This window comes from Culex pipiens, chromosome 1, assembly GCF_016801865.2.
Source record: "Culex pipiens pallens isolate TS chromosome 1, TS_CPP_V2, whole genome shotgun sequence".
NCBI lineage: Eukaryota > Metazoa > Arthropoda > Insecta > Diptera > Culicidae > Culex > Culex pipiens.
Genome location: NC_068937.1, coordinates 10,686,948 through 10,700,069, shown reverse-complemented (window position 1 = coordinate 10,700,069; position 13,122 = coordinate 10,686,948). Strand labels below are relative to the sequence as shown.

At 33.1% G+C, this 13,122-nt stretch overlaps 2 protein-coding genes across 2 annotated transcripts in view; both read right to left on the bottom strand.

The window, feature by feature from the left end:
* Positions 1 to 13,122, bottom strand: part of LOC120430698 (uncharacterized) — a 131,810-nt gene that overhangs the window by 53,355 nt on the left and 65,333 nt on the right. The window contains exon 3 of the mRNA XM_039595812.2: positions 6,330 to 6,763. The gene's annotated coding sequence lies outside the window, so the exon portion shown is untranslated. The remainder of the gene's footprint in view (positions 1 to 6,329; positions 6,764 to 13,122) is intronic.
* The window catches only part of LOC120430718 (uncharacterized), a 39,499-nt gene that overhangs the window by 16,434 nt on the left and 9,943 nt on the right, over positions 1 to 13,122 (bottom strand). The gene's annotated exons all lie outside the window — the stretch shown is intronic.

The window sequence follows — 13,122 nt, the reverse complement described above, 5'->3', positions numbered from 1 at the left end:
GCGCCAAATCACGCAACAATAACACAACAAAAAGTAAGGTTATGTAAAAAGTGGCAACTGACATGCAAGTGAGCTCGACTCGGCGATTGGATCGGGGGTACGAAAAAAAATCGCGAGAGAAAGAGTGTGTGCTCGATTTCAATTCTGAGTGTAATCGATCCCTTTTGGCTACTCACTTCACCACTGAAAAAGTGAAGAAAGTTGTTTGGATCCGAAATTGAGCCAGCGGTGCGCGCGATGGAGTGTAACGCGTGTGTAAAAATAGAAAAGGCAGCGAAATGCTCAACTTTAGTAGAAAACGAGCAAAAACAAGAACTCTAGTATTACCGAACGGGGCAGAGTGATTGCGCTGCCGATGGGGAAAAAAAGTTGGAGCCGGATTGAGGGGCGGCGGCGGTGGAGATGCCCTTATCGGGTTGGCACAACGCGCGCGATTGCAACATGATCCTGTTTGTGCGACCTGTAATAGCAGCAGGCCATGCCGGGATTGTTGTTGTTGTTGTTAACGTTTGTCTGACAACGGGTTTGCGTTGTGATGTCAGCGATGACAGAATGTTTGTTTGTTTTTGCAATATCATTTTGACATGTTTATAGTTTTTCGTTCTTAATTTTTTTTGAATAAAATTTCCCTTCTTTCCGGATTTTTTTTTATGTGGAGTAATCTCTAAAATTTCGAAATTTGTTCGAAATTTTAATATTAGGTAGTTTTTTTAATCAAATGTAGCGAGTTCATACAAAATAAGAATGTAAATATTAAAAAATCTATATTTTGAGAAGGGATTTTCTGATCGATTTGATGACTTTGGATTGTGTCAAGTACACGCAAAAAATCTGAATTTTTTATTTGACATTTTACCACTCAAAGATGCATTCCCAAAATTCGTTTTGTTTTTATGTTTTTGGGAATAAAACCGCAACTTTTGCCCTGGAGTTTAGGATGTTGTAAAATCTGATACCAACGATATAATTTGTTGAAAAAAAAATGTTTTTTTAATTCAAAATATTTTTAATCATTTCAGAAATGTTTTAAAGATGCTAAATTAAATTTTCAATCAAAAATGACGCAATTTTGTTTGAATAAAGTGCCCCGTTTTCAAGTTACAGGCATTTCAATGTGATTTTTCCGATCAAAGTTCATGATGGAAAAGCTAACATTTTTTGAAAATCTGGGAAATTTCCTAATGTTTTCTTTTTTGCTTCGTTGATCAGACCGCTGTTTGGTGAGATATAGCCTTTTGAAGCTAAAATTTAGTGAAAAATTAGTTTTTCCTTACTGTTATCTAATTAGCTCTCATTTTCCAACTGGTGATGTCTCGGAAACTTTTGCTTAGATTTTCATTGCTGAAAAAATAAAATTTTCTTCTCTTTAAAAATAAGGAATGGCCTTGAAACATTAATTTAGAACATTTTAAGATATTTGGTAAGATTTTTAAATTCCAAATTATTTTTAATGATTATTAATTATTTCACAAAATTTTCATTTATTAACATTGAAAATCAAATCAATAGTTATCAATACACAGCTAAAAAAGTAGTAATCCAGCTGCGTGTAAAAGGCCTGGGTGTTAAATAAATATTGCATTTTTTTATGAAATTCTGTGTAATATTACACCCTGAAATATGTAGCCCATCAGTATGGGAAACCTACTTGACCGAAATGTCAAGCTCATATATGCGTTTATCCTTACAGCTTTTCATCGGTCTGATGGCCGAGTGGGCTTAGGCGCCAGTCCTTACTGATGGTGCTGGGTTTGAATCCCATCGTTTGCAATTTTTTTTTGTGTTTGCAAAAATTGTACATGCAGCGTGTAATATTAAGTGTTTATTTTGACGAAGATGATGTGCATGCTTTGGCATGCGATTTTACCATCGGATTTTTTGCTGTGTAGTAATTATTGCAAACCTAAAAATGATCATCTTTTAAAAAAACAGTACAATGTATGAAAAATGTTTAAATTCATTTTAGATTGCAAATTTGATTTTTTATTCAAAAATGTTTATATGCAATTTATTTTTACATTATTTTCGGTTTTTTTTTCAAGAAAAAGATTTTTTTCAAAAAATCGATACTAGATTATGCAGCATCCTAATACCTAGTGAAAAAACGACTTTTTAGTTTCCTTAAAAAATCGAAATTGAAAAATACGTGTTTTGGGAATTCAGAATTTAGTAATAAAAAATCATTCAAATATTAACATGCCCATGGAAAACTAATGAAAAGTGGAACTTTTCAGCAATTGTTTCGTCATTTTTTTACGGTCAATTGACAAAATACATGAACTTTTGACTTATAATTTCACTCAAAGGGCGTTTTTCGGAATTGCAAAAAAAATGGAACTCGTTACAAAACATGATTTTTTCCAACTACTATTTGGAAGTTTTCAATGGAAATGGAAACAATCAATCAATACAAAATTATAAATCTAGAAAAAAACGATACTCCAGAAATTTTTTTTTGTATTGTGTTTATGTTTAAAATTTGAAGAATGCTATCAAATCAGATAAGGCCAAATTTTTAATTCATTCTGACTAACAGCTTTAATTGTAAAATGTAGTTATTTTCATAAAATGTTGTTTTTTTTTTTAATTTCTTAACATTCCATAGTTTGTAATGTTTTATTATTCGATTTTTTGTATTTATATTTGTATCATAAGAAATTGAATTGAAATGTTTAAAATGAACTAAGTTTGTGTAAACAAAATATATCAAAATTGTGTGATATTTCGATCAAAATTCGTCAAAACGAAACTATTCAAGAATGAGTAAGTCAAACAAGTGTCGAATTGGAGTAAATTTCTTTCAGAATAACTCTTTTTTGGATAATATCGATTGTGAAAAAAAACCCTGTACTTTGAATTAAAACTACTCAGAAATTAGTAAGTCAAACTATTTTGCATCAAATTGCTTTAAAACTACTCAAAAATTAGTGAGTCAAGCAAGTGTCAATTTTAAGGTATTTTTTCAGAATTTAAATTTTTAAAGTGATTTTGATTTGGTAAAAAGCTGTTTTTTTAACAAAAACTACTCAGAAAATTGCCAAATTTGGGTAAAAAAAGCAGGAGTCAAATCAGAATGAACATCTCTCAGAATAAATATCGAGTGAAATACACTCAAATCTAAAATTTGGGGGTAGTTTCAATTTTGTACCAAAAATTGCTCACAAATGACTGTCACAAATGACTGTCAAATTTAAGTAAATTTCCCTCAAAATATTGTATTTTTAAATTCTAAAATTTCGGTAGTTTGCAATATTTTGATTTGCGATTTTTTGAAAAGGGACTGACATGATTTTGTTAAATGTAAAAATGGAGTGTATCCTGCTCACTCCTGACGTTGTAGTATTCGCCGAACGATAACATTATCGTTTAACAAGTTTGTTACGCAAAAAGGAGTTTAGAGGCAAAATGACAAATTAGGGTAAGTGCTACTCGGAATGTAGATAATGCTGAGTTAGATCTATTTTTATTGATGATTTAAAAATAACCCAGATTTGAGTTAAATCTACTCATTTTTTGACACATGTTAGCAAAACTCATTTTTCCAAAAACATTATTTGATGAAATTTGAGTAATTTGTTTTAAACGCAATTTTGCATAAATTGAATTCTTTTGCAAAAAAAAAAAATGCTCTGGTCTAGGCTATGATTTTTTAAAGGTTTTTTTGGTTTAGTAAAAAATGTAATCAAAAATATCATATGCAAAATTACTTTGATTTTGTTACAACATGATTAAACAAAGAATGAGTCAGCAGGGCAAAAGTCAGTTTTGATGTTTTTTATTTTTTGTTTAATTTTCATTATTTTTAAGCTTGATTTTTTTTAAATAATAGGGAACAAAGTGGTACTGGCTATGATTAAAGTTTAATAGAATTTTAATTATAAACTATGTTTCATGCCTATAAGCACTTTATCGATTTCAAAGGCAATCATAAATCATGAGAAACCCAATTTGACCTGCTCATAAACCAAAATTCGAAAATATATATGCTGTAGAAGGTTCCATTTCGGAGCCGCTCCAGAATCACACCAATTCTCTCCTTCCGCGAACTACCTTCCGTCCTCCCTGTCTGCTACACGCTGATTCCCGTTTCCTCCCCACTTTCGTAAGCTCAACCCTCTCGGTTCAAGGTGATGATTAACAAAGGTGTCGAGCACTCCTCTACATCCCCCCCAAAGTTTATTTAGTTGATAAGACACGTAATATCGAAACTGCGAAGGTTACAATCTTCACGCCCAATTTGCGTCGAAAATATGATCCGTCAACGACGTCCTCATTTTAATTATGATTCTTAAGAGGTGGATTTCCACAAATAGAATTTTAGTCTACTGTATCTTATTGAACGGGGAACTGCTTAGCTATGCAATGAACAACAAATCAGTTATCTATCTTATCGATCATGTACATGTACCTACACGCTACTGCCTTTTTACGTTGCAAGTGGAATATCAATCACGGCAGCATTCATTCTGGCGTCTACCAGCAACCAGCAATCCAAACCGTGCAGCTTGTGGTATTTATTTAATTCTCATACCGAAATCACATTACACCTTTTAGGTTATGTCGGACCTCCTCCCAAGTTTTTTTTTTTCTTTCTGCCCATTCATATTTCACTGTGCTCTCCGACCTCTTTCACGACAAAAAATCGCTTATCTGACTCGCACACCAGACTTTAACTTTTCTAAAACCGCCGCTATTTTCTGCTATTTGATCACCAAGACAAAAACAGTCACTATTTCATTTCAATCAAACTCGCTCAAATGCAGAATCTGTGTTGCAAAGTTAACAGTTGGTTAACAGGGAAAAATCGTGAATCCATCTGCAGCTGTTTGCTACCGAAATGCAAGAATTTTGCTTTCCTTCGTTGATAGTCTCGTTGGGTGTCACAAATCCAATGAATATATATTCATTTTTTTTTTTTTTTTTGCTGTCCTCACAAATGCTGCTCGCTCCAGAACAGCGTGGAGAAATGAGAATAGTCAACCTAAACTAAACACTTAAGTATCTTCAACCAAAAATATCGATTAGTAAACTCATCAGCTTATGTGCTAACTACTCAGAATTTCGTAGAAGAAAACCTCAGTTTGTTTTGTTCCTCAGAGTTTCATAACAAATCTCGATTTGTATTTAATGTACACATACTCCTCAGAGTATTAATAAAAATCCTTAGAAAATGCGTAAACTTCTCAGAATTCCTTAAAAACAAATCTCAATTTGTCTTGAACGTACAAATACTCCTCAGAGTATAGATCAAATCCTTAGAAAATACGCAAACTCCTCAGAGTTCCGTAACAACAAATCTCAATTTGTCTTGAACGTACAAATACTCCTCAGAGTATTAATCAAATCCTTAGAAAATACGCAAACTCCTCAGAGTTCCGTAACAACAAATCTCAATTTGTTTTGAACGAAAAATCACTCCTCAGAGTATTTATCAAAGTGCATAGAAAATGCGAAAACTCCTCAAAGTTCCGTAACAACAAACCTCAATTTGTCTTGAACGTACAAATACTCCTCAGAGTATTAATCAAATCCTTAGAAAATACGCAAACTCCTCAGAGTTCCGTAACAACAAATCTCAATTTGTTTTGAACGAAAAATCACTCCTCAGAGTATTTATCAAAGTGCATAGAAAATGCGAAAACTCCTCAGAGTTCCGTAACAACAAATCTCAATTTGTTTTGAACATACAACCACTCCTCAGAGTATTGAGCAAATTCCTCAGAAAATGCGCTAATTTCTCAAAGTTGCAAAAATTCTGTAGTCCTCAGAAATTCCTTAATTGAACATACAACTTTTCAAAAAAAAAAATTGTAATGTAATCCCACGTCAAATTCCTCAGAATTCGTGAAGTAATCCCACGTCAAATTCCAAGCTTGTATAACAGTTTTCTACGCCTGCTAATCGTAGAACACAATGGAAAACATGGCAGCGCTACGCCCCGTTGGGCACCGAAATCCACCAAACAGCAAAACGAGAACCCGTCGGTTCCATTCACTGCAAATCCGTCCACTAATTCCGCTAGATTTGGTCACTTTCACTCCATCCTGTTGTCCTCGTCGCCAGATGTAGAAGGTTCCATTTCGGAGCCGCTCCAGAATCACACCAATTCTCTCCTTCCGCGAACTACCTTCCGTCCTCCCTGTCTGCTACACGCTGATTCCCGTTTCCTCCCCACTTTCGTAAGCTCAACCCTCTCGGTTCAAGGTGATGATTAACAAAGGTGTCGAGCACTCCTCTACATATGCCACTTTTCAAACACACTTAACATACATAATCCCCCCAATCCACACACACATATGTGAGGCCAGATCATCAACCAGTAAACTTACCGTTACCAAAGTGGCATAAAAGTCAGCGGCACCACCGGCCAGCAAGCAGCATCTCTTCTTCACCCCTTCCACCGGTTTATTTTTCATCCGTCGAAGCTCTTCCTCCTCATCAGTTCTGGACCAAAATTCCAAAAAATCTCAACCGCACACACGCGTGATCACTTACACTCTCAAACGAAAAGGCTCACATTTGCTTACTTTTTTTTTCTCTTCCGGAGGCAAATTCCCGCTAGCACTGATTTTTTTTTTCTTCCAAAATTTCCGAAAAAAAAACAACACTTCCTCGCTTCCGAGACGACCTGAAAAAGCTGCGCTTTTTCCAGATCTAATTTTTCCTCTTTACAACAACACGCATATGGGGATCAGTCAAAACCAGAGCTTGCTGCGCCGGGCGGGGTCAAAAACATCTTGCGAAGAAATTCGTGGTTTGGAGTCTGAAATGAGTAGAAAAGTAGAGAGAAGAAAAACAAATTAGTTAATAATCAAGCAATGAAGCGCGATGAGCTCATATGGAAAATTTTGAGCGAATATTAGATCAAACAGCTGTTTTATTTTAAAAAGCAAAGCAAGAAAGAGGAAACAAACAAAAGGTGACTGACTTTTTCGGGGTCGGAATCAAAGTAGTCCACCGAGAAGAAGAGCGCGCGATCGCGCGCGAGTCTGTAATTTGACAGACTGTGTAAATTGACAGTTGGACGACTAATGGACAGACGGTCAATTTTTGAGTTGGTCAAGTCGCGCGGTCGCTTTGATGGATCGGTCGACCACCGTCGCGAAGGAGGGAGATTTAGAAAGTGGTTTTAGCGCAAATTGCAGGTGCGCAGCGCGCGCGCGCTAAAGTGAGTTGGAAGAACTTTTTTGTTTGTTTACTTTGGCGAGTTCTGCTCTGGTTGTCAAGAGAATGCAAATGTGATGCAAAAAATGTGTGTGAAATGTGTTGGGAAAATTGCTCGGTTGTTTGCTTTGGAATGTGACGAGTCATGTGGAAAATTTGGCGAAATATTGATTGCTTGCAACTCAATTAAATTTAATCAATGGTATGAGGCAATCTCAAATTTCGTCAAAACAAAAACTACTCAAAAATGGGTAAATCATGCAAGTGTTAAATAGGTGCGAATTTCTCTCAGAATTACTCACTTCTGGGTAAAATCAACTTTAAAAAAAATCTATTTTTGTACAAAAACTACTCAAAAATGCGTAAGTCAGACAGTTACCAAATTGAGGTAAAATTTCCTCGAAATTCGCTTTGATCTAATTTTTCTCAGAACTACTTATTTCTGAGTAATGTAGGCTGTGTGTTTTTTTAAATATTAGTACAAAAACTACTCAGTCAAATGTAAGTCAGATAGTTGCCATAGTTGGGTAAATATACCTCAAAATTCGTCAAAATAGAAACTACTTAAAATTGAGTAAGTCATGCAATTACTCACTGCTGGGTAATTTAAATTTTCAAAAATACTATTTTTGCATTGCAAAAACTACTCAGAAATGCATAAGTCAGACAAATGTCTCTCAGAATGATATACTTCTGAGTAATTTCGATCTTGACATTTTTTTTATATATTTTGTACAAAAACTACTCAGAAATACTCATTTCTTAGTAACGTCGATTTTGGAAAAAGTACAAAAACTACTCAGAAAGGTCAGTCAATTGCTAAATTAAGGTAAAATTTCCTCAAAGTTCATTCAAAGCAAATTTCTCTCAGAATTGCCCATTTCCCACTAATTTCAAATTTGGAATACACTGTTTTTTTGTAATAGTACCACAAAAAAAAAAAAATAGTTGGTAAGAAATTGCCCCTCAAAATTCGCCAAATCAGAAACTACTTAAAAATGAGTAAGTCAAGCAAGTGTAAAACTGGAGTGATTTTTCTCAGAATAAAAATCAAAATAAATCCACTCAAATCTGACATTTAGACAAATTCATTTCTGGGCAGTTTAGATTTAGGTCAGTCAATTGCTAAATTAAGGTAAAATTTCCTCAAAGTTTATACAAAGCAAATTTCTCTCAGAATTGGCTAATTTCAAATTTGGAATAAACTGTTTTTTTTTTTAATGGTACTACTCAAAAAAAATAGTTAGTAAAACAATTGCCTTATTTGGGTAAATATCCCTCAAAATTCGTCAAATCAGAAACTACTTAAAAATGAGTAAGTCAAGCAAGTGTAAAACTGGAGTGATTTTTTCTCCGAATAAAAATCAAAATAAATCCACTCAAATCTGACATTTGTCTCACAAATTCATTTATGGGCAGTTTAGATTTTGGAGAAAAGCCGTTTTTTTTGTGTACAAAAAGCAACTCAGAAATAAGTTAGTCAGAAACTACTCAAAAATAAGTAAGTCTAAAACATGCTAAATTGGAGTAAATTTCTCTCAGCATAGAAATTGAGAACAACCAACTCAATTTTGACAATGGTCTCACTCACTAATTTCTGAATTATTTTGATCTAATCTAAAGCTATTTTTGTGAACAAAAAAATACTAAACATCTTATTTTTTGTTTACAAAAAACTACTCAGTTATATGTCAGTCTGAAACTACTCAAAACTAAGTAACTCGAGCAAGTTTCAAATTGGAGTAAATTTCTCTCAGGGTAGAAATTTAGTACAGTCCACTCAAATCTGACGTTTGTCTCACTTACTAATTTTGAATAATTTTGATCTTAGTAAAAGCTGTTTTTTGTAAAAATAAAACTACCCAAAAATGAGCAAGTCTGACAATATCCAAAATTTGGTAAGTTTCCTTCCGAATTCGTTAAAACGTCAAATGAAAGTGAATTTCCCTGATAATAAAAATCGAGCTGGAATTGTAAAAACACTACATAAAAATGCTTTTGCTTAAAAAATTGCTGTAAATTAGTTTCAAAATAAAAAAAGCGGTCGTCAAACAAAACCGTAAAAATATATAAATCAATTCGTCAAAATAGAAACTACTCAACGATAAGTAAGTCAGGCAAGTATAGAACAAATTTTTTCTCAGAATAAAAATCAAAATAAATCGGCTTAAATCTGACATATGTCTCAATTACTTACTTATTCATGAATAGTTAAGATTTCCGAGAAAAGCTGTTTTTTCTGTACAAAAAGCTACTCAGAAATTAGAAATTAGAAACTACTCAAAAATAAGTACAGCAAGTTTAAAATTGGAGTAAATTTCGCTCAGAATAGAAATTGAGTACAATCCACTCAAAACTTAGAATAATCTCACTCACTAATTTTTAATTAATTTTGATCTAGGAAAAGTCGTTTTTTCAACTACTCAAAAAAGAGTAAGTCAGACAATTTCCAATTTAGGGTAATTTCCCTCCAAATTCGTTAAAACGTTGAATTAATGAGAAATTCCATGAGAAAAAAATCGTGTTGAAATTGTACGGAAACTGTAAAAAAAAGTAAAGCAAGTATTAGTTTAAACTTTAACTCGTAAACAAAGCCGAATGTATGCAAACTGCCAAACTGTCAATTTGTTTGTTTGTTGGTGAGTTGGTTTGTTTGTTTGCCATAGTCTAATGGCTCCTTCAGATAATTGCCAATTTTGATAAATTTCCCTCAACATTCGTCAAAACAAAAGCTACTTAAAAATGAGTGAGTTGAGCAAAAGTCAAACTTGAATGAATTTGTCTCAGAATAAAAATCGAGTAAAATCCACTCAAATCTGACACTTGTTTACTTACTCATTTCTGAGTAGATTGCCAAATTAGGGTAAATTTTCGTCACAATTAAATGAAAATGGGGTGAAATGCACACAAATCAGTAAATTGTTTCTCTTACTCATAATTGGGTAATTTTGGTTTTGTCAAAATCTGAGTAAATTTAGATTTCGTTAAATCATTGTCAACAAATACACGCTAAATAAAATATAAGTCAAAACTAATTTTAATTTAGACTAAATTTTGTTTTTAATGTTTGCAGGCAATTCGATTTGGGTGAATTTTACTAAGAAATTAATGAACAATTTCTACTCATTCATTAGTGAGTTTGGTTTTGACAAATTTTGACTCCAAACTTTCATCTGTCAGATTTGAATGAATTTAATCAAAATTCTCCAATTAACCGCTTGTCTTCAGGTCATTAAATCTCATCAAACACTTAAACATCTCCATCCCCCCTAGAAAGTGATGTAATCCGACAGCGATTTACAACAAATTAATCAAATTCCAACCCATTCACCGACCACCACCGGCGGCCAGCATGGACTCCGTCCAAATCACGCCATATTGACACACGGTGTGACCGCAGGGAAAGACCCCCTCGTCGAAAAAAGTGCAAGACCCCAACAAAAAAAAAACGCCTGAAGATAACTCAAAAAGCCGCCTCTCTCTCTCGTTAATCAACCGCGTCCAACTTCAAGATTTCGTCATACATTTTAACCGCGCGCGCAAAACCCTAAGTCGACGCTTCTCACCGTCGATCCCCAATAATCTTTCACTTTCCTGGGTAGACCAAGACGACGACGACGGACGGTCCGTCCGATGTCGTAACAACACACCCCTGCGAAGACGACGAACCTTTTTCCGGCACTTGGAAGCGTCCGCTAAAGCGTTGCGAGCGAAGATCAATTAATAATCTAGCACCTACAAGTTGGCTTTGAGAGACCTCTTCAGTCCTCAGACTTAACCTCTATTGATGAAGAGGGTGCGGCCCCGGTTAGGAGAGGCTGAGAAGAGGTCGCTTCCGTGAGGAGCAACGTGGTTGAAGGTTCAAGAGGTGGCGAAATGTCAAAAGTGCACGATTACTGAAACTCCTGAAAACTGAATAAAATTTAACTAAATTTGAAGAAACGTCAATGTACACAAAATTGTGTAAAATTTCACTTTCATATTTTTCGGTTAAATTGTAATTATTTTTGACTAGTTACCAACAATCGTGTATTGTTGACATTTGAGTTCGTCGACTATAAACAAGTTTTCAAAATAAGCGTGTACTTTGACAGCATCCATGTTTGTTTGGTACACTTGAATCACAACAATGCAGTTGGTTATCTGCATTGATCTTTTTCCATAAACGGTTATTAATGGTGACCACAACTTGCACTTTTGGCCACTTTGGACGCACCTCCGGAACGACGGGGAACTTATGAGAAAGCATTCAAACACGATGGCCTGCGGTGACGTTGGCGTTAACAATGGTGGGCAGATTGGAGGATCTTGATAAAATTTGGGTGAATTGTTGAGGTGAAAATGTTGATCTTTTGTTAAGTTTTCGACGAAATAAATCGCCCACTTTTTAAGTAACAGGTTTATTCATCTCGATACCAAGAAACATGACTCAAGTTTCAACATTAAATACTCAAGACTCAAGACCAAAAGACCAAAACTACACAAAATGACCAAAATGACCAAAATGACCAAAATGATCAAACTGATCAAAATGATCAAAATGATCAAAATGATCAAAATGATCAAAATGATCAAAATGATCAAAATGATCAAAATGATCAAAATGATCAAAATGATCAAAATGATCAAAATGATCAAAATGATCAAAATGATCAAAATGATCAAAATGATCAAAATGATCAAAATGATCAAAATGATCAAAATGATCAAAATGATCAAAATGATCAAAATGATCAAAATGATCAAAATGATCAAAATGATCAAAATGATCAAAATGATCAAAATGATCAAAATGATCAAAATGATCAAAATGATCAAAATGATCAAAATGATCAAAATGATCAAAATGATCAAAATGATCAAAATGATCAAAATGATCAAAATGATCAAAAAGATCAAAATGATCAAAATGATCAAAATGATCAAAATGATCAAAATGATCAAAATGATCAAAATGATCAAAATGATCAAAATGATCAAAATGATCAAAATGATCAAAATGATCAAAATGATCAAAATGATCCAAATGATCCAAATGATCAAAATGATCAAAATTATCAAAATGATCAAAATTATCAAAATGATCAAAATTATCAAAATGATCAAAATGATCAAAGTGATCAATAATGTCAAAAATGTCAAAAGTGTCAAATATGTATTTTTTAATAGAAATGTGAAAAATGACAAAAAATACAAAAATGTTTAAAATGTCAAATATGTACAAAATGACAAAAAATACAAAAATGTCAAATATGTCACAAATGTCAAAAATGTCAAAAATGACACAAATGTCAAAAATGACAAAAAATTCAAAAATTTCAAAAATGTCAAAAATGTCAAAAATGTCAAAAATGTCAAATATGTCACAAAAGTCAAAAATGTCAAAAATGTCAAAAATGTCAAAAATGACACAAATGTCAAAAATGACAAAAAATACAAAAATGTCAAATATGTCACAAAAGTCAAAAATGTCAAAAATGTCAAAAATGACACAAATGTCAAAAATGTCAAAAATGTCAAAAATGTCAAAAATGTCAAAAATGTCAAAAATGTCAAAAATGTCAAAAATGTCAAAAATGTCAAAAATGTCAAAAATGTCAAAAATGTCAAAAATGTCAAAAATGTCAAAAATGTCAAAAATGTCAAAAATGACAAAAATGTCAAAAATGACAAAAATGTCAAAAATGTCAAAAATGTCAAAAATGACAAAAATGTCAAAAATGTCAAAAATGTCAAAAATGTCAAAAATGTCAAAAATGTCAAAAATGACAAAAATGTCAAAAATGTCAAAAATGTCAAAAATGTCAAAAATGTCAAAAATGTCAAAAATGTCAAAAATGTCAAAAATGTCAAAAATGTCAAAAATGTCAAAAATGTCAAAAACGTCAAAAATGTCAAAAATGTCAAAGGTTGATCGTAGTAATCGGTGCGTGCGGGCGTGAAATTTTTTTGCTGCGT